Source organism: Ochotona princeps, chromosome 8 (assembly GCF_030435755.1).
Source record: "Ochotona princeps isolate mOchPri1 chromosome 8, mOchPri1.hap1, whole genome shotgun sequence".
Taxonomy (NCBI): domain Eukaryota; kingdom Metazoa; phylum Chordata; class Mammalia; order Lagomorpha; family Ochotonidae; genus Ochotona; species Ochotona princeps.
This window is the reverse complement of record NC_080839.1, coordinates 1,833,075-1,860,865: the sequence shown is the minus strand read 5'-3', so window position 1 is coordinate 1,860,865 and position 27,791 is coordinate 1,833,075. Positions and strand designations below refer to the sequence as shown.

Sequence of the window (27,791 nt, the reverse complement as noted above, 5' to 3'; positions counted from 1 at the left end):
CTCCCCTTACTCCCCCTCCCCTTACTCCCCCTTCCTCCAGAATCCTACCTGAGTGCCATTTGTGATTCTGATTGGCTGCGCATTGTGACATCATGCGTAGTCAAGGTATGTCCAATCAGGCGCTCCCACGAAGCCCTGTGGCAGCAGGAGGGAGGTTGTTGTGGTGCGCCGCCATAGCCGCGTTGCTGGTTGTGTTGGTGGAGAGCCACAGGTGGCTGAGCCAGTGCTGCCCTGTGAGCTCCCTCCCCGCAGGAGCCTCTGCAGGACCCCCAACTCGTCAGCAGCTGGGAAGGGTGAGTGTGTGAGAGCATCTCCTGAGGCCCCGGGGCGGGCGGGGGCCAGGAGGGGGACCTTGGGGTCCTCACTCTGCAGCACTGACCTTGAACACTAGGACTCCCAGTTGAAGCCATTGTGCAGTGAGGAGGGGGGCGTGCCCAGGGACAGTTCCACCTTCATGTTGAGCAGGATTTCTTTTTTCTTTGTGTAAAGGTATGTTTTGATTTGAGCAACAGCGTCTCGAGCCCCAGCTCAGTCCTCAGTGAAGCTCCTCCTAAGGGTCTGGGGCAGTTTTCTTGTTGCTGACACCAGACCAGCACAGACTCCAGCAGTTAGAACAAACAGCCTTGTTTTCCTCCGAGTTTTGCTGCAAGGTTGAGGGGCAGCATGTGGTGTTGGCGTTCGGCTTGGCAGAAGCCTGGGCTTGCACAACGACTTTGCAGACAAGCTATTTGTAAAAATCCTTTGTCAATTTAAGCCTCGGTCTCTGATCTTTTATCCCCACAGGTGACTAAATCCTAGTACTGTGTGATAATTGATGGTTGTGATTTCTTAAATTGAATATTTTTAAGTGATATGGTATGATGAATAGATCTTAAAATGTCTTTATTTTTTTTCTTTCTTTTTTTTTTTATGCTTTATTGGTTTATGTTCAAATGAGAGTTCCAATAAGAGAAAGGGCCAGGTGCCTTGATCTCCTGGCTAAAGTCCTTGCCTTGAGCACCCTGGGATCGCCATATGGGCACCGCTTCTAATCCGGGCAGCCCCACTTCCTATCAAGATCTGTGACTGTGGCCTGGGAAAGTAGTCACCGTCAGCCCAAGGCCTTGGGTCCCTGCATTCCCGTGGGAGACCCAGAACAGCCCCTGGCCCCTAACTTCAGATTGGCACAGTGCCAACAGTTGCAGCCACTTGTGGAGTGAATCAGCGGACAGCAGATGTTTCTGTCTCTCCTACTCTCTCTCTATATATATCTGCCTTTGCAATAAAAATAAATGAGTCTTTAAAAAAAATAAGACTCAGAGATCTACTACCCACTAGCTCACTGCGCAGCTGGCTAAAATAAATGTTGAACCAAGCTGAATCCTGGAGCCTGCAGCTTCCTCCAGGACTTGCATGTGGGTGATCAGGGCCCAGGCACTTGGATGATCTTCCACTGCTTTTCCCAGGAGATTCACAGAGAGCTGGGCTGTAAGTGGAACAGATGATTGCATATGGGATGCTGGTGTTGCAGTTGGCAGCTTTACATATTACACCCCAATGATGGCCTTTGCTTTAGTTTTTGATATGATGACAGTACTTGACTTGCTTTTCATTTCTCATATGCTAATTCATTGCAATTGTTTTGCATGTGGGACAATGTTATGTTACAGACTGGGGATAAATTCTGATGGTGTGTCAAGTATGGGCAGGGTAGAAGGATTACAGTCCAACATTTTCTCCATGTACACTTACATTGTGTTTCTCTAGGATTTGGTTTGACTTTATCTTCTTCATGTAGTGTTAACTGAGATCTGTAATACATTGCTAAATAGCAGTTACCACTGACTGAGTAGTTATACTGTTGTATTAAGTAATATTCATCACTGTCTGTCAATGTGTACTTTCTTTGTTCTTCTATGAGATTTTCCTTTAAAGAATGTGCTACTCTATTTAGAATCACCAGAAAGAAGCATGTGGTCCTCAAAATTGTGTGTGAAAAGCTGCACCAAATATCCATGCCAATTTTAATTTTGCAATTATTTTTCTCTTATCATTTTAAAAATAATTCTTGTTAGTATGTTTCATTTATAAAAGTCATGGAGAGAGAAAGTGATGTACCATCTGCTACTCAATTCTTTCAATTCTTGCAAGATTGTGACAAGGTCAAGCCAAAAATAGGAGCCAGGAACTAAATCTCTGTCCATTTTCGCAGGTGCAAAGACTTGCATACTTGAGAAATTTCTTGTTTCCATTCAGAAAGTTAAATTGCAGCAAGATGGAATTTGTTGTGGAGCGATAACACAGGAAGTCCAGTGTAGGTTGAGGGTCTCCTAAGCATTTCTCACCCACTCTACTAGATGCCCACACCTCCTCATTTTAAATGAATAGGTTAGATAGTTGCATATTCTGTCCTGTATTAGGATATCATGGGTATATCGTCTAAGTTTTTCCTTGAGCAGTTTCCCTAGAGTCTGTAAAGTGTATTTGCAAATAATCTAAACCCAATTGTAAATAACCCTGTCTCATTTCTGTAGAATTTCGGGTATACTCCCAATTTCTTGAGAAGTTCAGGAATAGTCCCAACTGTTTTCATTTTTCCTATAGGCTGTGTGTAATTTTTGTCATTCTTTTACTTAGCATCAAGAGCAACAATCTTGTTCATTTTTGATAGTGTCATTTTGAATAAAGATTTATATGTTAAAAGGCATCAGAATGGAGAAAGCAAATGTTTATACCATCATTTGGTATCAAACACTTTGCTTTGAATGACTCGACATCCAAAATCACGTTGTACTTTTTGATTAATTTATCTCTTATTTGGTGAAAAGAATGTGAGAGACATCAGTTATAGTGTGATGTTCACTTTCTGATGTAGTTCCATGAGCATGTGCTTGTAAGATAGAATAAAATGTCCCAATTCCTTGACGCCTGCACCCCTGTGGAGGATCAGAATGGAGTTGAGGCTCCTGGTTTCGGCGTGGGTCTTGCTGCCTCTTGTGGCCACATGGGGAGTAAACAAGTGGAGGGAAGATCTCAGTCTGTGTTTAACTGTTGCTGTGTAATTTTCACATTTAAGCAAATAAATGAATTGCTTTTAAGTATTTAAAAAGGAGGGGGTAAGGAAAATCCCAGGACCTGTGGGAATTATCATAAAATGATAATAATAAAAGGTAAAAGAAATAAAAGTATGATTACATTTTCTTGGAAGAGAAAGAATGTAGCATGATAGCCTAGTTGATACAGTCCTAATCTTGCATGTGTCAGGATCCCATAAGGGCACAAGTTCTTGTCCCAGCTGCTCTAATTACTATCCAGCTTTCTGCTTTTGACCTGGGAAAAAATAGAGGACAGTCCAAAGTCTTGAGACCCTTCTTGTGCATGAGAGACCCAGAAGAAGCTCTTGGCTCTTGGTTTCAGATCAGCTCAACTCCAGCTGTTGTGGCCATGTGGGCAGTGAACCAGTGGATGAGAGATCTTTCTCTCTGATCTCCTCTCTGTATATCTGAATTTCCAGTGAAAATCAATAAATACCTTACAAAACAAAAATTCAATAAAGAATTTAAAAAGTAATAATTAATTTTTTTACTTTGTTTTAAACGATTTATTTATTATTTTTATTGCAAAATATGGAGATATACACAGAGGAGGAGAGACAGAGAGGAAGATCTTTCATCCGATGATTCACTCCCCAGGTGAGTGCAATGGCTGGTACTTCGCCAATCCAAAGCCGAGAACCAGGAACCTCTTCTGGGTCTCCCACGTGGGGATGCAGGGTCCCAAAGATTTGGGACATCCTCGACTGCTTTCCCAGGCCACAAGCAGGGAGTTGGAGAGTTGGATGGGAAGTGGAGCTGCCAGGATTAGAACTGGCACCCATATGGGATCCCGGGGCATTCAAAGCGAGGACTTTAGCCCCTAGGCCATGGCGCTGGGCCCTAAATGTATTTTATGTTGTGTAGATAGAGACATTTTAAATGTTTTAGATATTGTTACTGTGAAGGGATGATTCTGATGTTTAAAACTTTCACAGAGTTTTGATCACCATGTAGTTAAAAACTATCGCAAGGCACAATGCAGTATTTGTGTACATATACAGCCTAAGCTGAATAAACCAGGCTTTCCATGTATCTTAGCTTTTACAGTAAACATGTTTCTCCATTCCATTTTTCTGCATAATCTTATCCTATTGTGAACTGTAGTCACCACACACTGGGATGGACACTGGATCCTGTTCCTTCTGTCTCACTTTCTTTGCTACCTGTTCTACCTCATTCCTTTCCCAAGCCTCACTCTTCTCAGTCTGTAATAATCACGACTACCTTTTTTCTTTCTTTTTTAGATTTATTTTATTTTAAAGATTTATTTATTTTTATTACAAAGTCAGAGATATATGTAGAGAGAGAGAGAATAGGAGTAACAGACAGAAATATCTTCCGATGATTCACTTCCCAAGTGACCACAATGGCCCGTGCTGTGCCGATACAAAGTTAGGAGCCCTGACCTCTTCTGGGTTTTGCACACAGGTCCAGGGCCCCAAGGCTTTGGATCATCCTCGACTGCTTTTCCAGGACACAAGCAGGGAGATGGATGTGAATCAGGGCTTCCAGGATTAGAACCAGTGCCCACATGGGCGCCTACAAGGCGAGCACTTTAGCTTGTAGTCTACCATGTAGGGCCCTAGTTTTTCTTTCTGTTTTTTAATATTATTATTAATTATTTTGCATTATGTGACAGTTTCATAGGCTCTGGGAATCCCCCCACCCCTCCCCACGCCCCTCCCCATGCCCCTCCCCCCGGTGGATTCCTCCACCTTGATGCAGTATTACAGTTCAAATTCAATCAAGATTCTTTCCTTGCAAACGTATACCAAGCATAGAGTCCAGCTACCTATTGTCCAGATGAGTTGAACAGTTTCTTGGGGAGACCATTTCTGGTCCGAAGTTAGAGCTGGTAGAATATCATCCCAGTCAATTAACATCAACAGCGATTTGCAACATTATGGAATTGACATGGTTTTGAGTAACCAGTATGTTAAAAAAAAAAAAAAAAAAGCAAGTTCTTAACCACAACCTATGATTAGTTCATTGACATTTCAATTTTAGTTTATATACAGGACTGGCTGCTATATACCTTAAAATGGCTATAAGGTACCATTCAGCTGTCTCATGTCTATTTCATTTTAGTATTTAGCCATTTGTTGTGTTGAAGTATAATTTTGCTGATCTTGGCAGATTTTAGGGTAATCTAGACTGGCTTGTAACTCCAACAAGACATTTGTCGACAATTAAGGTGCAGAACATTTTTTTGGGGGGGGGGCGTGCAGGAAAATCCCCAACACCATGGTGAGGAGTGACTAATCTTTGTGTCCCACCCAGCGAGGCATGAGCCAATCCATGCCAGCTCTTTCCTATCAGATTCCAAGCTCTACTTTTTGTTGTTTGTGTATTTGTTTTAGGTTTTTTTAGTTTGTATGATTGTTTGTTTGCTATGAGGGGTTTTCTGGAGCGATCCCGATGGTCATTGCGAGGGAGGGTGGGGGTCCAGAGTTGGAGCCAGGCTCGGACCAGAGAAAGCTCTCCTCCCTGGTCCCGAAGGATGTTTATCGTTCTTCTGTTTCTGTGGACCGCTCAGGGCTTCTGGTTGTCTTTCCGATGACGTTGGTTTCTGCACGGTAGTGTTTGGACTTCTTCCATCCCCTGCGGAAGCTCCGGTTGGGGGTGGGTGATTTCAGAGTTCTTTTCCTCCGAGGGCACTCCAATTCCCTGTGGCCTCCTTGGCAGTTGGGGTATAGTCCTTGTTGCTCGTATTAATAGTTTGTGGTGAAGGTCTGGGAGTCTTCATGGTTGGGATCCAAGCTTCCTCCTTACCACCTGCTCCACTCTGGAGTGCCACCCTGCTGCACGCACATGACCTCCTGTTAAGAGGTTGTCAGGATTGCACCCGATCCCCCCCTCATGCATTGGTATAGTAGTTTTATTATTGTTTAGTGCCGCTTTGAGTCTGTTGTCTATGAATTACCAGATTTGATCTTGATAGGCTATATTGTACTTTTTCCTCACTCTTTTTATGGTCCTGAAAGACTTCCCTGCACTCCCTCCCCATCACGGATTAACATAGCGTATTGAGGGTATAGTAGGTTTTACAGTTTTTCAATGTAGATCTTAAGTATTCTGACATGAATAGTTGGTTTATAGTTTATATCACATTATCTTATTGCATTGGATACAGGTTGTTAGAGATTGCAATAATATTACAATATACAGGTACTATCTTTCAAGTTGTCATCTTTTCATCTCAGATTAAGGCAAACATGTGGTATTTAACCTTTTGGGATTGGTTCATTAGTCTTAGCATGATGGATTCCAGTTGGGTCCATTTGACCACAAAGAACTGCATTTCATTTTTTTTTTAATAGCTGAGTAGTATTCCATAGAGTAGATGAACCATAGCTTTCTTATCCAGTCTTCTATTGATGGGCTTTTTGGTTGCTTCCAGGTTTTTGCGATTGTAGATTGTGCTGCTATGAACATAGGCATGCATGTTGGTTTCTTGTGTAGGAGATGTTTTGTATATATCCCTTGGAGTGCTATTGCTGGATCATATGGTATGTTGATTTTCAGTTGTTTGAGTATTCGCCAAACTGATTCCTATAGAGGCTGTACAAGTCTGCAGTCCCACCAGCAGTGGAGAAGGGTTCCCTTTTCCCCACAGCCTCGCCAGCAAGTGTTGGTGGTATTATGTATGTATGCCATCCTTACTGGAGTTAGGTGGTACCTCATTGTTGTCTTCATTTGGATTTCCCTTATTGCCAGGGAACTTGAGCATTTTTTCATATGCTTGTTTGCCATTTGGGTTTGTTCTTTTGCGAAATTTCTGCCCATTTCCCATGCCCATTTCTTGAGTAGTTTGTTCTGGTGTTTAGGTTTCTCTGGAGATCTTTGTATATTCTGGAGATCAGCCCTCTATCTCATATGTAGTGTGCAAAGATCTTCTCCCATTCTGTAGGTTGTTTTTTTACTTTGTTGATTGTTTCCCTAGCTGTACAGAAGCTTCTTAGTTTGATGAGGTCCCAATTGTTTATTTTAGTCTCAATTTCTACTGCTTTTGGAGTCTTTTTTAGGAAGTGAGGGCCTACCCCTAAGTGTTGCAGTGTGTTTCCAACATTTTCTTCCAAAAGTTTGAAGGTTTCTGGATATAGGTTTAGGTTTTTTATCCATTTAGATTTTATCTTAGTGTATGGTGAGAGATGTGGGTCTATCTTTTTGTTTCTGCAGGCTATCAACCAGTTGTCCCAACGGCATTTATTGAACAGACCTTCCCATTTGCTTGGATTGTTGTCTTTTTGTCAAAGATTAATTGACTGTATCTGTGTGGGTTTCCATCTGTTGTTTCTATTCTGTTCCACTGATCTTCCTCTCTATCTTTGTGCCAGTACCAGGCTGTTTTGATAACCATTGCCCTGTAGTATGTCCATAGATCCGGTACTGTGATTCCCCCTGTTAAGTTCCTGTTCTTCAGAGTGGTTCTGGCTATTCGTGGTTTTTTGTGTTTCCAGATGAATCTGTGTATCATTCTTTCCAGTTCAATGAATAATGCTATGGGTAATTTGATTGGGATTGCATTGAATGTATCTATTGCTTTTGGTAGTATAGACATTTTAATGATATTAATTTTGCCTATTCAGGAGCATGGGATGTTGTTCCATCTTTTGAGGTCTTCTATTTGTTTTTTGAGTGTTTTGTAATTTTCTTCAAAAAAGGTCTTCTACGCTTTTGGTTAAATTTATTCCCAGATATTTCATGCTTTTCTCTGTTATTTTAAATGGCAGCTTGTTGGTTAGATCTTCTTCCATCTTGCGGCCGTTTGCATACACTATGGCTGTTGATTTGTGTTCATTTATCTTGTATCCTGCCACTCTGCCAAATTCTCATATGAGTTCCAGGAGTCTTTGTATTGAGTTTTTTGGTTCTTCTATGTAAAGAATCATGTCATCTGCAAATAGTGAAAGCTTGACTTGTTCATTTCCAATTTGGATTCCTTTGATTTCTTTGTCTTGTCTTATGGCTTCTGCAAGTACCTCTAGGACTATATTGAATAGCAGTGGTGATAGTGGGCACCCTTGTCTTGTTCCAGATCTCAGTGGGAAGGGATCCAGTTTAACTCCATTTAGTATGATGCTGGCATTGGGTTTTTCATATATTGCTTTGATTATATTGTGGATTGTTCCTTCTATCCCCACCCTGGTTAGGGTTTTTAACATGAAGTGGTGTTGAATTTTCTCGAAGGCTTTTTCTGCATCTATTGATACTATTATATGGTTTTTGTTCTTCAATTTTTGGATGTGATGTATCACATTTATGGATTTTCTTATGTTGAACCATCCCTGCATTCCCTGGATGAAACCTACTTGGTCTGGATGGATGATCTGTCTGATGTTTTTTTGTATTCTATTGGCTAGGATTTTGTTGAGAATCTTAGCATCGACGTTCATCAGGGAGATCGGTCTGTAGTTTTCCTTCTCTGTTAATTCTCTTTTTGGTTTGGGGATTAAGGTGATATTGGCTTCATAGAATAAATTTGGAAGAGTTGCTTCCTTTTCTATTGTTTTGAAGAGCTTGTAAAGGATTGGGGTTAGCTCTGGTTGGAATGTTTTGTAGAATTCTGCGGTAAAACCATCTGGTCCTGGGATTTTCTTTGTTGGGAGCTCTTTAATCACTGATTCTATCTCTGATTCGATAATGGGTTTATTCAGGTCTGCTGTTGCTTCTGGGGTGAGTTTTGGTAAGTGGTGGGAGTCTAGGAATCTTTCCATTTCCAAGTGGTTATCGGATTTGTTGGCGTATAGTTCTTTGTAATAATTTCTAATTATTTCCTTAATGGTAGTAGTGTCTGTTGTTATGTTGTCTTTTTCATCTTTGATGCTGCTAATTCTTGCTTTGTCTTGTTTTTTCTTTGTCAATCGGGCCAGTGGGGTATATTTTGTTTATCCTCTCAAAGAACCAGCTTTTTGATTCATTTATTTTCTGAATGGTTTTTTTAATTTCTTTCTGATTTTGTTCTTGTCTTGTTTTGATAATTTCTTGTTTCCTCTTGCTTGTGGGGTCCTTCTGCTGTTGCTTTTTCAGTTCCTGAAGGTGTGTGCTTCATTCCTGTATTTGTTGCCTTTCTTGTGCTTTGACGTGCACGCTAACTGCAATAAACTTACCATGTAACACTGCTTTGGCGGTGTCCCATAAGTTTTGGACTTTTGTATCTGGGTTTTCATTGGTTTCCATAAATTTTTTGATCTCGTCTTTAATTTCTCCTCTGACCCGTTTTTCATTTAATAGCATATTGTTCACCCTCCAGGAGTTTACGTGTTTCCTGGGACATTTTGAGTTGTTGATTTCCAGTTTCACTCCGTGATGGTCTGAGAAGGTACATGGTATGATTCTGATATTTTTGTAGTTAGTTAAACTTGCTTTGTGTCCTATTATGTGGTCTATCCTGGAGAAGGTGCCATGCACTGCTGAAAAGAAGGTGTAGTCTGTGGCCTTAGGATGAAATATTCTATAGATGTCTGATAAGTTCAGTTGTTCTATTGTTTGTGTGAGTTCTGTGGCTTCTCTCTTGAGCTTTTGCTGCATTGATCTATCTATTGGTGTTAGTGGGGTGTTCAGATCTCCCAGAATTATCGTATGTTCATCTATGTCTCCCTTTACGTCCAAAAGTAGTTGTTTCACATAGCTGGGTGCATCCGGGCTAGGAGCATATGTTAGGAATGGCGATTGGTTCTTGTTGGATCCTCCCTTTCAAGAAAACGTACCGCCCTTCCCTGTCCTTTTTGATGTTCGTTACTTTGAAGTCCGTATCATCTGAGAATAGGACTGCCATGCCAGCCTTTTTTTCTCGTCCATTGGCATGGAATATTTGTTTCCACCCTTTCACTTTTAGTTTCTTGAAGTTTCTTCTGGTTAGATGTGTTTCTTGCAAGCAGCATATAGTTGGGTCCTGAATTTTTAACCCAGTCTGCTAATTGGTGCCTTTTGAGTGATGAATTTAAGCCATTTGTGTTGAGGGTTAATATTGAGAAATTATAATTATGCCGTGACATATGCCTGTGTTTTTGAGGTTGTTGGTAATTGATTGCCGTTTCTGTGGATGGACTTTATTGAGATCTCCCAGATTGCTATCCTTGCTTATGGCTTGCTTCCTTTTTCTCTGGGAGTAGCGCTTTTCTGAGGAAATTTTGTAGAGTTGATTTTGTGTTGGCATATTCTTCTAATTTCTCTTTGCTGTGGAAGTATCTAGTTTCGCTCTCCTATACAAATGAAATCTTTGCTGGGTAGAGTGTTCTTGGTTGACAGCTGTTCTCTTTCTGTACTTGAAAGATTTTGTTCCACTCCCTTCTTGCCTGGAGTATCTGTTCTGAGAAGTTGGCAGTGATTCTGATGGTCTTGCCCCTAAATGTAAGCTTATCTTTGGTTCGTGCTAACCTTAGGATTCTTTCTTTGTATTCATTGGTGGGTAACTTGATTACCACATGTCTTGGGGAAGATTGTTTTGAGTCAACCCTGTGGGTAGTCCTCTGGCCTTCCTGAATTTGGATTGGACTCATGTTCCAGGTATTTTGGAAGTTCTTCTGCATAATTTCCTCAAGCACTGGTTGTATGCCTGTCTCTCTTTCCACTCCTTCTGGGAGCCCCATGATTCTGATATTAGACTTCTTGATGTTGTCGTTCATCTCCTGGATCGTCTTGGTCATCTTGTGTAGTTGTGACTCTAGTTGGTTAATAATCTGCCTGCTTTCATTCTGGGAATCTTCTAAGTCGGATATCCTGTCTTCTGCTGCTGTAATTCTGTTGGCTAAGCTCTCAACTTTGTTTTTCAAGTCTAGGATCTCGTTTTTGAGTAATTTTGTTTCTGTGATTATGTGGTTTTTGAAATCTTTGAGCTCGTCCCATCGTTTTTCATTGTCTCTGAAGAGTTTTATAATTATTTTTCTGAACTCCTTATCAGAGACGTCTTCAATTTCTTCATCTGTAATCTCTGTGATTGAACAGGCTTTATGGTGGCTTTTTTGGGTGGCATTAGCTGCTTCTACTTCACTGTTTCTCCTATTGTGTCTCATACTTGTAGCCTAAGGTGTTGCTGGATTCTCACCCCTGACCTCTGTTGCCACTTAGTGGGTGGCCTGAGGTCTTGCTGGCCTAGGATTTTGTTTTCCTTCTGGACCAGGGAGGTTTTGTTTTTTTGTTTCCCTTCTGGGTTTCAGGTTTCAGGGCCTCAGGTTTCAGTGCCTAGGAGCCCGGGACTTGTCTCTTGGGTTTTTTTTTTTGTTTGTTTGTTTGTTTTTTTTTTGCTTTGTTTTTTTGGTCTGAGGCTCGGGATCTGGTGGACCCCGCTCCACTGCCTCTTTTCCCCGGACTGGGTTGGCCCAGAATTTAGATTAGCTGTGATCCTGGTGATTTCACCCTCACTGCTGCAGCTGCCAGATACTGCACTTCAGGGTCCTAGTGCCCTCCAGGTACCATGGCGTTTCTTTATGGGGGAGTGTGTGTCAGGTAGCGTTCCCCGTCTTTGCCTGGGTCCCGCCAAGGTTATTAATATCGCCACCAGTGCTAGAGGTTTCAGCACTCCTGCAGTTTCTAGCCACCACTGGAGAGGCTTTGTGCAACAATTTCCTAAAGTTGCCTATGTATCCTCTGGTTAAAATTCCCGCCGGCCTTTCCCCTGCTGGGTTCTTAACTTACCCTTTTAGAGCTGCCGTGCTGCCGAGCGCTGCCTTGGTTTTTTTGTTGTTGTTATTTTTGGTTGATTCTCCAGATTGCGTGTATCTTGTTGATTCCGCAGTGTCCTTGGAGGTTCTCACACCTGCTTATACTATTTTTAACTATACTTGCCCCTTCTTCTGGCACTTTTTGGCCCTCTCTCTGCATTCCCCCTTACATCAACCCTCCATGGTCGGCCATTTTTTTTCAAAAAACCCTACTTTTTCTTAATCTAGATAAAGGTTTATTAATTTTGTGTTTTAAGAAAATGTTCCCAGTCTACTGTATGTGCTGCCAAAGCAAGCACAAAAATATCAATATTTCCATTGTCTTCAGCATTGTTTAATATAGTTTTTTCATTTCTTCACCAATCTTTATTTCTAATTTTGTTTTATGACTCCTAGATAGTTTTTCATTTTTCTAAGTCTTTGAGATCAGCACTTAAGTTGCTTATTTGACTTTTTGTTGTTGCTATTGTTCTTTAAGTGTTAGGCATCCAAAGTCATAACCTTTGGCTTCTATATTGCTCTGATGGTGGGTTCTTTCTCATTGGCAATAAGAAGTATAGTGGAAAATAAGAGTGTGCTCTGGTTGCCATAAAAATATACTATCAAATGTCTGTCTTGAATCACAATAATTCATTTCTTGTGTTTCAAATGATTGAAAGTTTAAGGGCAATTGGTAATAGATTTGGTTTCTGCTGAGGTCACTCCCTGGCTGACTCACAGCCTCCATCTTCTGTCTCCTCATGTGGTGTTTCCTGTGTCCATGTGCATCCTTTTCTAAAGGAACCTAAGACATTTTGAAACATTCACACTTACCATGGTTTCTGATAATTACTTTGTGTTAAAAAAAAGCATATTTGAAGTAAATTCAAGATTTGATCAAGGAAGAGAGACTTAGTGATATTGACCCTCGAAATGGTACCTTCCTCCCGCATCATGACCATGTCAATTGCAACTGAGAACCCAGACCTCCACCTCCTGCTGACTGCCAGCAGATGACATCTCTGCTTTTTCTGTGTGCAGTTGCCTGTTGCCAGAACAATGCTCAGGCTGAGTGGTGCTGAGAGGTATGGGTCCAGGGCCTGCAAGGGTGATGAGGCTCTTTATTGAGCGTGAGGACACCTAGATCCCATCTTCACCATTTGCAGCATCCACTGTGGGTGAATCTATAGAAGCAGCACATTTGCAGTGACTTTGGATTGGAAGTATTAAAGGTGTTAGGGAGAAGTCCAGAGAGGACTGGGCTTCTCTTCTTTTCTTCTTTTTCTTTTTGGAAATATATATTCCTTTAAAATATATTTTTATTTGAAAGGCAGCATTACAGAGAAAGAAGCAGAGACAGAGAGGAATCTTCCATCTGCTGGTTCACTCCCTAACTGTCCTCACTAGCTGAAGGTGGCTGGTGCTAGTTAAGAGTTTGGAGTTGATCCTAGCCCTCCAACATAAGCACAGATGCTCAAGGACTTGGACCATCCTTACTTCTTTCCTAGCCATTAGCAGGGAGCTGGATTGTAAGCGGAGTGGCCCAAGCTGAAGTAGCATCCATATGGGATGACAGCACTGACGGTGGATGCTTATCCACAGGATGCTGGTGCCATCTTGTTGTGTGTTTTGTTTTAGAGGCCAGGACAGAGAGCATGGAGAGAGAGTACTCTCAGAAGCTGGTTCCCTACCTGGATTCTTGTACCATATTAGATTATGTTAAAACTGGAAGCTAATGAGGCATGTAAGGCAGTACAGCAAGTTTATCAAGTGATATGGAAACCCATATTATCTTTCAAGATTTCTAGCTCAGAATTTGGCTACTTCTAATTAGCAGCTTTGGACCCAGTGCCATGGCCTAGTGGCTAAAGTCCTCGTCTTGAACGCCCCAGGATCCCATATGGGCGCTGGTTCTAATCCCGGCAGCTCCACTTCCCATCCATCTCCCTACTTGTGGCCTGGGAAAGCAGTCGAGGACGGCCCAATGCATTGGGACCCTGCATCCCCAAGTGGGAGACCCAGAAGAGGTTCCAGGTTCCCGGCTTTGGATCGGTGCAGCACTGGCCGTTGTGGCTCACTTGGGGAGTGAATAGTCGGACAGAAGATCTTCCTCTCTGTCTCTCCTCTTCTCTGTATATCTGACTTTGTATTAAAATAAATAAATCTTTAAAAAAAATAACTAGCAGCTTCCTGGGATAGATAGCAAAAATATCTCACTAAACTGGGTTTCTAACTATCCCATGGGAGTATGGATAATATTCCTCATTTCTAGCTTTGACTTCACTCATCTCTATACCTGACTTTCCAAATAATAATAATAATAATATTAATATTAATAAATCTGTAACAAAAGACTTCCTCCTTTCTAATTTTGGCTTGACTCAGTTTGGCTCTTGTAAGTGCGGGTAGCATGAACCACCACATGCAAGCTCTGTTTGCATTTCAAATAAATAAATAATTGTTAGTAGTTAGAAGCTATGAGTTAATCTAAGCATTCTACATAACTGAAATGTCTACTTGAACTTCACATTTCAGTGATACACCAGGGTGGACTTGTGCAGGCAGCTCTAATGGAATCAGGTGTGGTGCTTACATTCAAACCAGCCACTCTGGATTGTGTTGGTGCCAAGCAGGAAGTTTATCACTACGATCAACTCCAAAAGGGTTTAGAAGGTAAAAATAGTTGAAAATTGATGGTGGTGTTGATGGTGGTGATGTTCATAATTGAAGGACAATGAGTTTAATTTATAAATTTCCTGGTGAGTTTTTAAGTGATTTTTGACATCACAAAAGAATGCAATAAATCGTTTCAAAAATTTCAGGTGTATTTTACTATGTCAAATTCCAATCCATATTAAACGTGATTTTCCTCTATAGTGCGTTCTGCATTTGAATATTAGTATAACCATAAGGGATGGTCACACATCAGTTACATGGATTACAATGATTGTGTCAGGTCCAGAGTTTTGGAGGAAATGGACCATTAATGTGTTTGTCTTTTGAAGAATGGGTTATGAAATAAATACTTTAAAAAAATCTGTGAACAAACACCAAGGTACATGGAAATATTTTTAGTAGTAATGAGTCAAAAGGACTAAACTTTGGGGCTTGCATTGTAGTGTAGTGTGTTAATCAGTGCTGGTCTACTTCATAGAATATTGCAGTGCCAAGGGATAAAGGAAACCCCAGAGCCCATGAAATTGTATCATAAAAATTAAAAATACCCTGCCACTCTGCCAAACTCCCATAAGCTCTAGCAGTCTCTGTATTGAGTCTCTTGTTTCTTCTATGTATAGGATCATATCATCTGCAAATAGTGAAAGCTTGACTACTTCATTTCCCATTTCAATTCTGTTGGTTTCTTTTTCTTATCTAATAGCCTCTGTGAGTACTTGTAGTACTATGTTGAATAGTAACTGTGATAGTGGACATCCTTGTCTTTTTCCAGATCTCTGTGTAAAGGGTTCCAATATTTCCCCACTCAGTATGATGCTGGGTATTTCATATATTGCTCTGAGTGTGTTGTGGGTATTTCCTTCTATGTCTTCCTTGTTTAGAGTTTTTAGCATGAAGTGGTGTTGGATTTTATTGAAAGCTTTTTCTGCATCTAATGATACGATTATATGATTTTTGTTCTTCAGTGTTTGGATGTGGTTTATCACATTTATGGATTTATGAATGTTGAACCATCCCTGCATTCCTGGGATGAATCCTACTTGATCTGGATTAATGATCTGTCTGATTTGTTTTTAAATTCCATTAGCTGGGATTTTGTTGAGAATCTTAGCAGCAATGTTCATCAGGGAAATCGGTCTGTAGTTTTCCTTCTCTGTTAATTCTCTATCTGGTTTTGGGATTAAGGTAATGTTGGCTTAATAGAATGAGTATGGAAGGGTTGTGGAAGGGTAGTAGCTGTTAATTGGAGGGAATGATATTCTGCCAGCTCTACTTTCAGGTCAGGGATACTGCATTGGAAGTGTTACATAGCCAGTCGGCATAAATAAGGCATTTGGGTATCAGATATGATCTATCCCAAAACAGCAGCCCAGCTTCCTGGTTCATGACATTCACTCATTCAAGTCTGATGGTTTTCTCTTGTTGCTGCCATAATGTAACTATTTAATTAGGTAAAAATAAAAAGATTTCTCAAACTATGTTGCTGTCATACTTATGGATATCTTATGGGCTAAGGCAAATGAAATGGCAAAGTCAAGTGTTGTTGAGGGTTTAGGAGCTGGGAAGTGTCATTGAAGACTGAGGAACTTTTATTTGGAACAATTACTAGAAAACTTTATAGAGTAAATATTTTATTCAATTTTCATATATAGGTGTAGACAGAATTACTTTTAATGTAGAAATATTGAAGTATTTTGTGCCATCCAGTTATTTTTCTTTTTTTTTTAAGATTTATTTATTTTATTACAAAGTCAGATATACAGAGAAGAGGAGAGACAGAGAGGAAGATCTTCCATCCGATGATTCACTCCCCAAGTGAGCCACAACGGCCAGTGCTGCGCCGATCCAAAGCCGGGAACCTGGAACCTCTTCTGGGTCTCCCACTTGGGGATGCAGGGTCCCAATGCATTGGGCCGTCCTCGACTGCTTTCCCAGGCCACAAGTAGGGAGATGGATGGGAAGTGGAGCTGCCGGGATTAGAGCCAGCACTCATATGGGATCCCGGGGCATTCAAGGTGAGGACTTTAGCCACTAGGCCATGGCACTGGTCCCCATCCAGTTATTTTTCTAAAACAAACGTTTTAGTGACAATATGGTTTTTCTATGGTTTTTGTGATTTGAATAAATAGTTGTTGAAAAAAGAAATTAGTGCTTTGCAGTAACATTATGATTTTTAAGTTGTTAAAAATTTTCATTGGATAGTCATATTTACAGTAGCAGAGGCAGAAAGATCTTCCATATGCTCCCTCAGCCCCCAAGTGGCCATAATGCCTAGAGCTAAGCCAATCCAAAGCCGGGAGACAGGAGCTTCTTCTGGGTCTCCCACACAGGTGCAGGGTCCCAAGGCTTTGGGCCATCCTCGACTGCTTTCCCAGGCCACAAGTAGGGTGCTTGATGGGAAATATTGCAGCCAAGAAATGACCAGCATCCATATGGGATCGCTGTAAGTTCAAGGTGAGGAATTTAGTCACTAGGCTATAGTGCCAGTCCCAGTAACATTATTCTATATAAACAGTAATTGTTTGCATTAACTTAATGATTACTTGACTTGAATCACTGCCAATTGTTGAAATTATTGATACTATTTCAAAGATGCCTCCTTGTCGCTTGTAAGGCACTATTCTTGCAGAGGAAAGCTGATGGCCTTTATTTCTCCAGCCACTGCATCTGCCTCCAAGATGATGTTGCTTAACACAGTAGGAACCACTGAAGAGGCTAGGAACAATCAAGACCAATGCATAACTCCCTGTCTCCACCTTCTCTTGCAGGTGTAGCCCTGCAGCCTGCTACATGCTTCACAGGCTGAAGAACACCAACACACCTTCAGTAAGTTGTTTGTTTACTCCTCAGCTTGCTTTACATTGTATTCTACGAGACTTGTAGCAGTATTTAATCTAAAATGGAAAAAAAAAGTGATAGAAAGAAGGTAAAATTTTGATAACAAAGCATTGGGACTATCAAACTTTCTCTCCAGGTTTTGTTTCATATATATATTGTTTCATATATATATTTTATTTCATATATATATACATATACATATGTAAAGATTTATTTATTTGTATTGCAAAGTCGGAAATACAGAGAGGAAGAGAGACAGAAAGATTTTCTCTCCAATGATTCATTCCAGGCCCTATCTGAGATATATTGATACTAATTTGATAGTGGTATGATAATGAATTAAATGGGCCTGATGTCATGGCCTAGCAGCTAAATTCCTCTCCTTGAATGCAATGGGAACCCATATGGATGCTGGTTGTAATCCCGGCAGCCATGTTTCACATCCACCTCCCTGCTTGTGGCTTGGGAAAGCAGTCGAGGACTGCCCAAAACCTTTGGACACTGCACCCAAGTGGAAGACCCAGTAGAGCATCTGGGCTCCTGGCTTCAGATTGCCATAGCAGGGGCTGTTTCAGTCATTTGGGGTGTGAATGATTGGATGGATGACATTTCACTCTGTCTCTCCATCTTTCTGTGTATCTGACTTTGAAATAAAAAGTAAATAAATCTTTAGAAAAAATGAATCAAACAGTGTAAGGGTGTGTCAGTATAGTGGGATGAATGCATGTAATTACAGTGCACCTGATTCTAGTCCTGGCTACTCCACCCTTTCAATCCAGCCTCCTACTAATGCATCTCAGGAGCATCTAGTGGTGGTATAAGTACTTGCATATGTCCCACCCACAGGTGAGATACAAGAGAGGGACCTGGAGTCAGTCTGTCCAGCTACAGGTGGTAAAGGCATTCAGAAAAAAAAGATTGGCCCAAAACATGTTTTTCTGTCATTCTTCCTGTCAAGTGAATAGAGATGTTGTAAAAGCAGTTCAAGATCAAGTTTAGTTTTCCAGCAGTGGTATTTACATTATACAAAATGCCAGATAACATCATTATATATCAGGTATGGGATGAGGAGGAGGTTCAGTGAAAAAAGCAGCCTGACTTTTGATTACCAGATTTGTTTATTTAAATAATCCTTGTGGCATTTTCTAGGATAACATGTTACACTGCTGCATGCAATGCCAGAAATCCATTTAAGGACCAGTTAAGTCCCTGATGTTCACCCTCTGATCTACTTCCCTGCTAATGTGCTTGGGAGATAGCAGAAAATGTCCCAGTTCCTTTTATGCCTGCACCCCTGTGGAGGATCAGAATGGAATTCAGGCTCCTGGTTTATTCCTGGACTTCACTGCCTCTTGTGGCCACATGGGGAGTAAACACGTCACGGGAAGATCTTTCTGTCTGTCTGGCTTTGACTGTTGCTCTGTAGTTCTCACTTTTAAGTAAGTAAACTGCTTTTTTAAGGAATTAAAAAAACACTATACTTTATACTCTGTAGATTGGGGACTGTTTAATTTCTTTTTTAAAAATTATTTTTATTTTTGGTGACTTTTACATAGTTGTTTTGGGTAGTTGGTCAAGGCTACAGGAAGTTAGGCGAGATCACCATTTGCACATTTTTTTTTCCTTTTTGTATCTGGGGGAAGGAAGGAGATAAAGGGAGATGGTGTACCCAGCCTCCCAACCATCCCATGATTCCTGATGTGGGGCATGCTGTGAGGGTCCTGCTCATGAGGTTTTGGTAGTTCAGCAATTCTGAATTACTGCCAATCTTGTCATCCCAAGCACAATGAAATCTGTCCAAAAGTTACTGGTTGATGTAGTCCATCATAGAGTCTCCGTTTGTCCACATATTCACCTCCAACATTTGTCTGGGGTAGTTGATCGGTTCGTTCTGTTCTTTCTGCTCTATTATGGTACCCAGTGTCCTCTGCATGCTCCAATGTATTGCCATATCCTCCACGTGCACCTGAATATGCTGTTTACTGCTCCATCGAAGCCACTGAGGAGGCCTGGCAATGACAAATGCCCTCCACAGTAAGTCCATGGAACCTGCAGTTCTCTCCATGGTTAGAATTCTGAATCCAGTGATTCAGTTGGGGGGGATCGCCAAAGAAACTTGATCTGATGTGATCCCAGACCGGATTCTTGTGTGTGCATGCCAATAGAAGGTCCAGCACATTCCATCACCTCAATGAGCTGATGTAGATGTTGGTGGTTGATATTGCTGGATCAGATCTGTCTCTAGCCCTCTCTTCTCCGCAAACCAATGAGTCCTGCAGTCTGTCAGAGAGGTGTTTCCCTCATGGGCTCTCTCTGACATCTGGATCTTGCACTTTTCAGGTGTTTCTGCAGTTTAGCTTGAAACAGTTTGCCTGCTAGGCCGCAACCACCATCTGCTAGGTGATGCTGTGACAAATCCCAACCCAACCCAACCCCCACCCACTCTGGCTTATGTTCGTACCAATAGGTGCAGTCTGTCCACCTTGAATGTTCCCTGTTCCATTAAATCTGCAGGCCAACAGATGTTATCGCTCTACCCGGACTGGTCTGCCCAAACACCAGCTCTCACATTCACCAGTGGGAGTAGTGGCTCAACAGGGGAACTCCCTGCAGGCCCCCACCCACCCACCCAGCCACTCGGTTTGCCTGCTTTCCCATGGGTCTCACTTGTGATGGTTATGTGCTGTGGCCCAATCTGGTATAGCATAGCTCACATTGGCCATTGCCATTAAATGCTACAGCCTGGCCCAGCCCAGCTTGCCTCCAGTTCAAGCTTGTATTGATGGGAGCCACAGCCTAGCCAATCCAAGCAGCCCTGGAGTCCCATCCCTAATGTGAATTGTGTAGTGTTGCGGCCCAACTTGGCATGATCCACATACTATTCTGGTTCTCAGATTTGCCAGTGGGTGATATGAACTGCCTAACCTGGTTTGACCCAGACCTGAGCCAAAGGTATGCCCTTGGGTACCATAACCTGGCCTGGTGTAGGCTGTTCCCTGTTGTGGTTCTTGTGTTCACCTGCAGGGACTGTGTCCCAACAGAGGAATTGCACAAGCTCCTTCATTAGAACTTATCCCAATGTCAGATCAGTGGGTTCATGATCCAGTCCTACTTCATCCATCTCCTGTCTTAGGAGAAACAGTGGCCTTTCCTGGCTTGCCTTCAACCCATTCTGGTTTTTACTGTTGGGTGTTACAGCCCAGGCCAGAATTGTCCACACCAATGCACAGCTCATACATAGCTCAGCAGGGACAGAGACATAGCCTAGTTCATCCTACACTTAAGCTGGTTCTCACGAGCACCAGTGAGTGATGGAGTCTAGCTCAGTCTGGCACACACCAGGCCTAGTCCACACTTGATGCAAAGGAGACTGCAGCCATGTTCAGACCAGATAGCAGCTCCTACTCTGTCCCTCACACTCCCCAGTATGAACCACAACCCAGTCAGGGCATTTGCTTTGCTTTCCAAACAGGCCTGTTCCCAACCATCAATCTTGTTTGTGCCAGTGGTTGCACTGACCCAGCTTGGCATAGTCCCTCACCTGTCTTGGCCTTTGCTTTCAGATGCTGGAGCCTGACCTGACCCAGCCTGCCCCCAGTCCCAACTCTTGTTGGTGGGTACTGTAACCTGGACCTGCTCAGTCTATACCTATCCCTGACCCATGAAAGCTGGTATGTGTGACAGCCTAGCCTGAAATGGTCTGTGCTCCAGCCAGCGTTTTGTACTTGCCAGTGAGCTAAGATTTGCTTGGCTCTGCCTGGTCTGCCCCCTTGCACAACCAATGCACATGTTTGTCAACAGGTGGAGCTACCTTATCCACCTTGCCCGACCCCCAGACCCGGAAAATGTGCTCATCAGCAGGAGCTATGACTCAGCAGGGGAGTTTCTCAAGTTCCCTCACTCTGCCCACTCCCAGACCCAGATCTCACTCATGTCAGGGGTTGCTAGACTCTTGACTGGCAAAGCCTGCCTCTCCAACTTGGCCTTGTATGAGCTTATGAATGTTGCAGCCTGGCCTGCTGCACACCCTCTTCTAGGATGCATATGCTGGTATTGCAGCCTGGACCTGCCCGGATTATTCTTGGTCCCTGTACCCACGAGTGATGACAGGTTCTATGGTCACACCTAGCTCAACCCATCACCCTTCCAGCTCTTGAGCTAACCAGTGGAACTTGTGTTTCCACAGGATTAGACCCACATATCCCCCACAGAATCTACCCCTGGACCTGGTTCTCTCACCTGCTGATGTCATGGCCATGCCTATTATGACCCATCCGTGTTCTGACATTCAGAAAGGCCCTGGGATCTAGCCCTGTCAGATGGATCTCCAGTCCGTTTGTGTGAACTGGCATGTGGTGGTCAGCAATATTCCTTACTAAGAATCCCTACTCAGGACTCGCATATGTACTGGTGTATCAGTCTGACCCACACAGCTCTCCCTCCAAACCACCATGTCTCAGTCCCCTCACATAGCTGCAAGTACAGTCACCCTGTCATTGGGTCTCCTTTAGGATTCATTCCTTACCTACATGTACAGTGGCCTTATCCATGGATGTCCCTAGATAACTTGCCCTCAGGTGGCCAGCAGGTGAACCCTGGTGCCAGTTAGTGCTCTGGCAGCCCGCAAGCTCAGGATTCTCTCATCGCTTGGTATCATTGGTGGTTGTTAGGGCTTCAAGCATTGAGTCCGAGCTGACTCAGTGACCCATAGCAGCCGCTATGCAGCTGGCAGCTCCATCAACACAGCCCTGAGGATCCATCCCACATATCTTTTAAAAAACAAAAAGAGGAAAAAAAAGAAAAAGAATATGCAGCTATGCTGACACACTGGTATTGTTAACACATATTTGGCATTAACCAGGCCCAGGATGTCCACCAGCTCTTATCTGTTTTTCTCCCACCTGCGTGACACCTAGGTACAGTGGAAACTAGGCAGCTGCCTAGAGCTGGGGCATTTACTTTTTTCTAAATGGATCATTTTTAGTGTGAAGGGGTGATTGATTTTTAAAAGATCTTGTGAATTTTTATCAACATGTACTTGAATACTATTATAGGGTACAGTGCAGTATTTAAGTATAAGTGCTGCATAAGCTTAGTAAAGCAGGTAGCCATTCTTTCCACTTATCTTTGTTTTTGCAGCACAAGGGTTCCTGCATTCCAGTTTCTTGCATAAATGTATCCTGTTGTGAACAATAGTCACCACACACTAAGATGCAACTCTGGATCTTGTTCCTTCTGTCTCTCTTTGCTACCTTTCTACCTCCTTCCTATTCCCAGGTCTCACTCTTCTCAACCTGTAATAATCACCATTCTAAGTTTGCAGCTATTTTGTGACATTTATATATGATAACATGTTAGTTTTTTTCTACATTTGCTTTATTTCATTTCTTTATATCCAGTTTCATCTATTTTGTAGCAAACAAGAATTTGTTCCTTTTAGTGGCTGAATACAGTCTCTTGGCATTCATTAGATTTCATTATTAATAAAATCAGTGGAAATGTAGAATCAAAACTAATTTAGTATCTTCATTTTTGTCTTGTGTTTTTATTCTGAATTTTTGAATTTAGTGGTACCATTTCATATAGAACAGGATTTCCCCTCGCTCAAACTCCCACCCCCAACAGATTTTCCCCCTGTTGCTATAATAGAATAGTCCTTAATATGGAGTCATAATTCCTCTAGCTCCTTATATAGTGTGCTCTGACATTGCTGGTACAGACAACGTCAAACAATCCAACATCCTATTGTCTACACATTTCCAACAGTTTCATTGGGAGTCCATCTTTTGTTTGGAAGCAGGGAAGCAGATTGCATTGTACCCCAACATCTGGATATGGTAGACCCAGTACTCCATCATTGTACATTTCCATAAATGAGAAGTCATGAAATAAGGTCTGTATCTTCATTTTTATTTCTGTGCCTTTTATTTCCTTTTCTTGCCTACCTTATTTGGGTGAATATTAAATTGCATAACAATAAAAGCCATTCTAATTTGGTTACATATCATAGAGGAAATGCTTTTGGTTTTTTGGGATTTAGTTGTGTAATAGCTATAGGTTTGTTTTCTGTGGATACTATTTTATTGAGGCTTAGTTATATGTACCTCAACTGAGGTATACAGGGGTATATTTATAAATTTGTCGGTTTGGTCAAATTCCATATATGGAAGTCATTAAAAATAAATGTAGATATTCATTGAGTGTTTTCTATAAGGTGATTTTAATGATGCTTGTCCTTCATCCTGTTTATGTGAAATATTTGGTATATTGATTTTCATTTATTGAACAATTTTCTACATTCTCTAGTTAGGCCACCTAGGCTATTCCATGTGAGCTTTATTGATGTGATGTTGCATTTATTTTACATGGTTTTTAAAAAAGATTTATTTGTATTTATTGGAAAAGCAGATATATAGAGATGAAGAAAGACAGAGAGGAAGATCTTCCTTCTGATGGTTCATGCCCCAAGCAGCTACAACAGCCAGAACTGCACCTATCTGAAGCCTGTGGCCTGAAGCCTCTTCCGGGTCTCCCACATGGCTTCAGGGTCCCATAGCTTTTGGCTGTCCTCAACTGCTTTTCCAGGCCACAGGCACAGAGAGCTGGATGGGAACTGGGGCTGCCAGGAGTAGAACCTGCATCCAAATGGGATCCTGGAGCAATCAAGGAGAGGACTTTAGCCACTACGCTATGATGCCAGGCTCTATTTTACATGTATTATGTTAAGAATTTTTTGTAAGGATTTTATTTATTGCAAAATCAGATATATAGAGAGGAGGAGAAACAGAGAGGAAAATCATCCATCTGATGGTTTACTCCCCAAGATGGGAAGTGGGGAAACAGGCTGCTGGAATTAGAACCAGTGACCATATGGGATCCTGGTGCATGCAAGGCAAGGACTTTAGTCACAAGGCCACCACACCAGGCCCTATGATAAGAATTTTACATGTATTTTATCACGTATACTGGTCTGTGATATTTTAGTGACTTTTAAGCTAGATTTCTGGACTATGAGCAATTATTTCAAAAGAAGCATTAAGAAAATATACAGAGAACTAGTTGTACAGCAAGGGAGATTGCATTTTTACTGAGCAATTCTATCATTTTTTGTTTTTGTTTTTGTCTTTATTTATTTATTTATTTATTTATCTTTTAAGCAGGCAGGCATAGTTGAAGATCTTCCTACTGCTGATTCAGTCTGGTTTAGGAATCTAAGTATTGTTAGGCTTAGCATCATTTTGGAATTGTTTTCTTCATTTAAATTTTTACAGTAATTCTAGAAAATTTGGTTTTAATTTGGTATAATTTAGTAGTGAAGACACCTAATATTGACCTTTGGTTTGAAGAGATTTATTCCTGATTCAGTATTAATTCCCTGTTGGTTTTGTCAAGTTTTTTTGATGTCTTTCTGATTTAGTTTGTAGCCTAATATTGAGTATCCAGAAATTAAGCATTTCTCACTGTTGTTTTAAACTACTGTTGATAGTCCCTAGTGCCCTAGTGATCCAATGCATTACCTTTTTTTTTCCTAGTAAAGATTTATTTTATCAAGCCTATGGCTGTGATCTAACAGCTTAAGTCCTTACTTTGAACACTCTGGGGTCTCATATGGGAGCCAGTTCTAATCCTGTCTGCCCCATTTCCCATCCAGCTCCCTGCTTATGGCCTCGGAATGCAGTCGAGGATGGCCCAAAGCCTTGGGACCCGGCACCTTGTGGGAGACCTGTAGGACGTTCTTGGCTCCTGGCTTCGGATTGGCTCAGCACTTGCTGTTGCTGCCACTTGGGGAGTGAATCATTGGATGGAAAATCTTCCTCTCTGTCTTTTCTCCTCCGTATATCTGAGTTTGCAATAAAAACAAATGAAAACATCTTTTTCAAAATTAGCTTATTGATATGCAAGGCAGAACTATAGAGCAATGGGGAGAGTTAGAAAGTGAGGTGTTCCTTGTGCTTTATCACTCTTCAGTGACCACAATGGTTAAAGCAGGATCAGGCTGAAGCTTTTTCCCAGTTCTCCCATATCAGTACAGGGAATCAAGCACTTGGGACATCCTCTGCGTTCCCATGTACACTACCAGGGAGCTGGGCCAGGCGCAGTAACGTAGTGGGTAAAGTCCTTGCCTTGCACATGCTGGGATTCCATATTGGTGCCAGTTCTAATCCTCGCATCCCCACTTCCCATTCAGCTCCCTGACGTTGCGTGAAAAAACAGTTGTGGATAGCCCAAAGCCATGGGACCCTACACCTTTATGGGAGACCCAGAAGCAGCTCCAGGCTCCTGCCTTTAAATCTGCTCAGTTTCAGCCATTGCGGCCACTTGTGGAGTGTATCAGCAGATAGAAGATCAGCCTCTCTGCCTCTCCTCCTTTATATATATATATATATATATATATATATATATATATATATATATATATATATCTGACTTTCCAAAAAAGTAAATTTTATTAAAAGAGGGAGAGAGAAAAAAATTAAGCAGCCCAGATGTACAGTAGCATCTGCATGGGATGTTGATATCATAAGCAGTGATCGCACCCACTTTGTCCAGACAGCCCTGATCCACTGTACTTCTGTGGTATCAATTTTAATATGTTCCTCCTATTCTTTTTGATGTTTTGTACTTGAACCTACTTTTTGATTAATATAGTAAAAGGCTTATTGATTTTGTTTTCGTTTTAAGAATAATGAAAATTTCTTTACTGTCAGTATTGCTGAATGCAGGTTTTATTCATTTCTTCATTAATCTGCATTTTGAATTTCCTTTTTCTACTCCTAGACTTGGCTTCTTATTTTTCTGAGACTTGGAGTTCAGTACTTAGGATGCTTTTTTGACATTGTGTTGTTGGTGTTGTTTAGTGTTGGCCATCTAAAGTCATAACCTTTGATTTCTCTGATCATGGTCCATTCTTTCTCATTGGCAATAGGCAGTATATTTGGAAATACGAGTGTGCTTTGGTTGCCATAAAAATATACTGCAAAATATATGTCTTGAATCACAGTAATTCATTTCTTATGGTTCTTTTTAAAAATTTTATTTTGATGATGTTTACAAAATTGAGAAGGGAGCATGCATGCACATGTGGATACTGATTAAGCTAGGAAAGATAAGGAATTAGGGGGAAGTGGATGACACCATTGTTTCCAAATGTTCTTCTTCCTGTGTCTGGGAATGGTGAAGTGTAGGTGAACAGCCACTCCCACAATCTCCGCCACAATAGAACCCTGGGATATGGAATGGTCATCTGATTTCCCAGGGTCCCCACTGTGGATCATGCTCTGAGGGTTCTGTTCAAGTGGCTTCCATAAGAAATTCTTCCAAGAACCATTTGTTGATATTCCAAGTAGAGTTTCCATTCAGCCAGATCTTTAGTGTCAACACTTGCATGGGTTAGTTGTCCAATCTGTTCTGCCCTCCTTCATCTGCAGGCTCCAAAAGCTGCCATATCCTCCACGTGCATCTGAGCATGTCATTCAGCAAATAAGGAGACCTAGTTCTGACACTCACACCCCAAGGTCAAAGCACAGATTCCACATTTCTTTCAAATGTTAGGGTGCTGAGTCCATCAGTTCAGTGGTGGGGGTCCATGAAGAAACTTTATCTGAGGTGATCATAGATTTTTGCCTGTACTTGCCAGTACGGATCAGCTCAGTCTGTCACCTATATCAATCAGCCTGCACATGCACTGGTGGTTGCAGTTGCTGGATAAGTTTTGTCTCCAGTCCCATCTCTTATGCAAACCAGTGGATGCTGTGGTGGAGCCCAACCATGCCCATCCCACATTCAGCTCTCATGTACATCATTTGAGAACTGCATCCCAGTCACAGTGCGCCATATAACACATACTAGCCCTGTCCCTGCCATGGTTCCTTTACATGTTTTGCACAGCAGACTTCTCTGTGCTGCATCCTGGACCAGTGTGTCCTGTTCCCATTCCCAATATTCATGAGTGACAGAGGGTTCCATGGTCATGTGTAGCTCAGCTCTTTACAACTCTCAGCTCTTGAGCCAACCAGCAGACATTGCAGTTCCACAGGTTGAGCCCTCATATTCCCCACCAGATCTATCCCCAGACCTAGTTTCTATGCATACCTCTTGGTATCATGGCCCAGCCTCACATTATCTGCCCATATTATGAAACTCACTGGCAGTAGTGTAATCTTTCCCTGCCGGACAGGCTCCCAGCCCTACCTTAAGTGTGCACTGGTGGGTGGTGGTAGTCCTTGTTATCTGTCAGAGCTCAGTTCTCCCATGTGGACATGTGTACTCGTCTGACCCAGACATTTCCTGAGTTCTACCTTCCAAACCACTAGGATATGAACCAGCTCCACAGGAAGAAGAAATAGAAAATTTGGAAACAATGGTCACATCAACTTTTCCCTAACCCTTGAACCTTCCCACTCTGATCATCTATGTAAACATCATCCACAATAAACATAGAAAATTCATATAAATTAATATATATATATTTGGAAAGGCAACTATATAGAAAGGAGATACAAAAATTCTCCATCTGTTCTCACTCCCAAAGAGTTGCAATGGAAGGAGCTGGACTGATCAG

General features: G+C 41.8%; 1 protein-coding gene across 1 annotated transcript in view; it reads left to right on the top strand.

Annotated features, from left to right (window-relative positions):
- Positions 1–239: 239 nt before the first annotated feature.
- LOC131481038 (zinc finger protein 793-like) overlaps positions 240–27,791 on the top strand; it is a 390,937-nt gene continuing 363,385 nt past the window's right edge. Inside the window, exon 1 of the mRNA XM_058668242.1 lies at positions 240–293. The gene's annotated coding sequence lies outside the window, so the exon portion shown is untranslated. The remainder of the gene's footprint in view (positions 294–27,791) is intronic.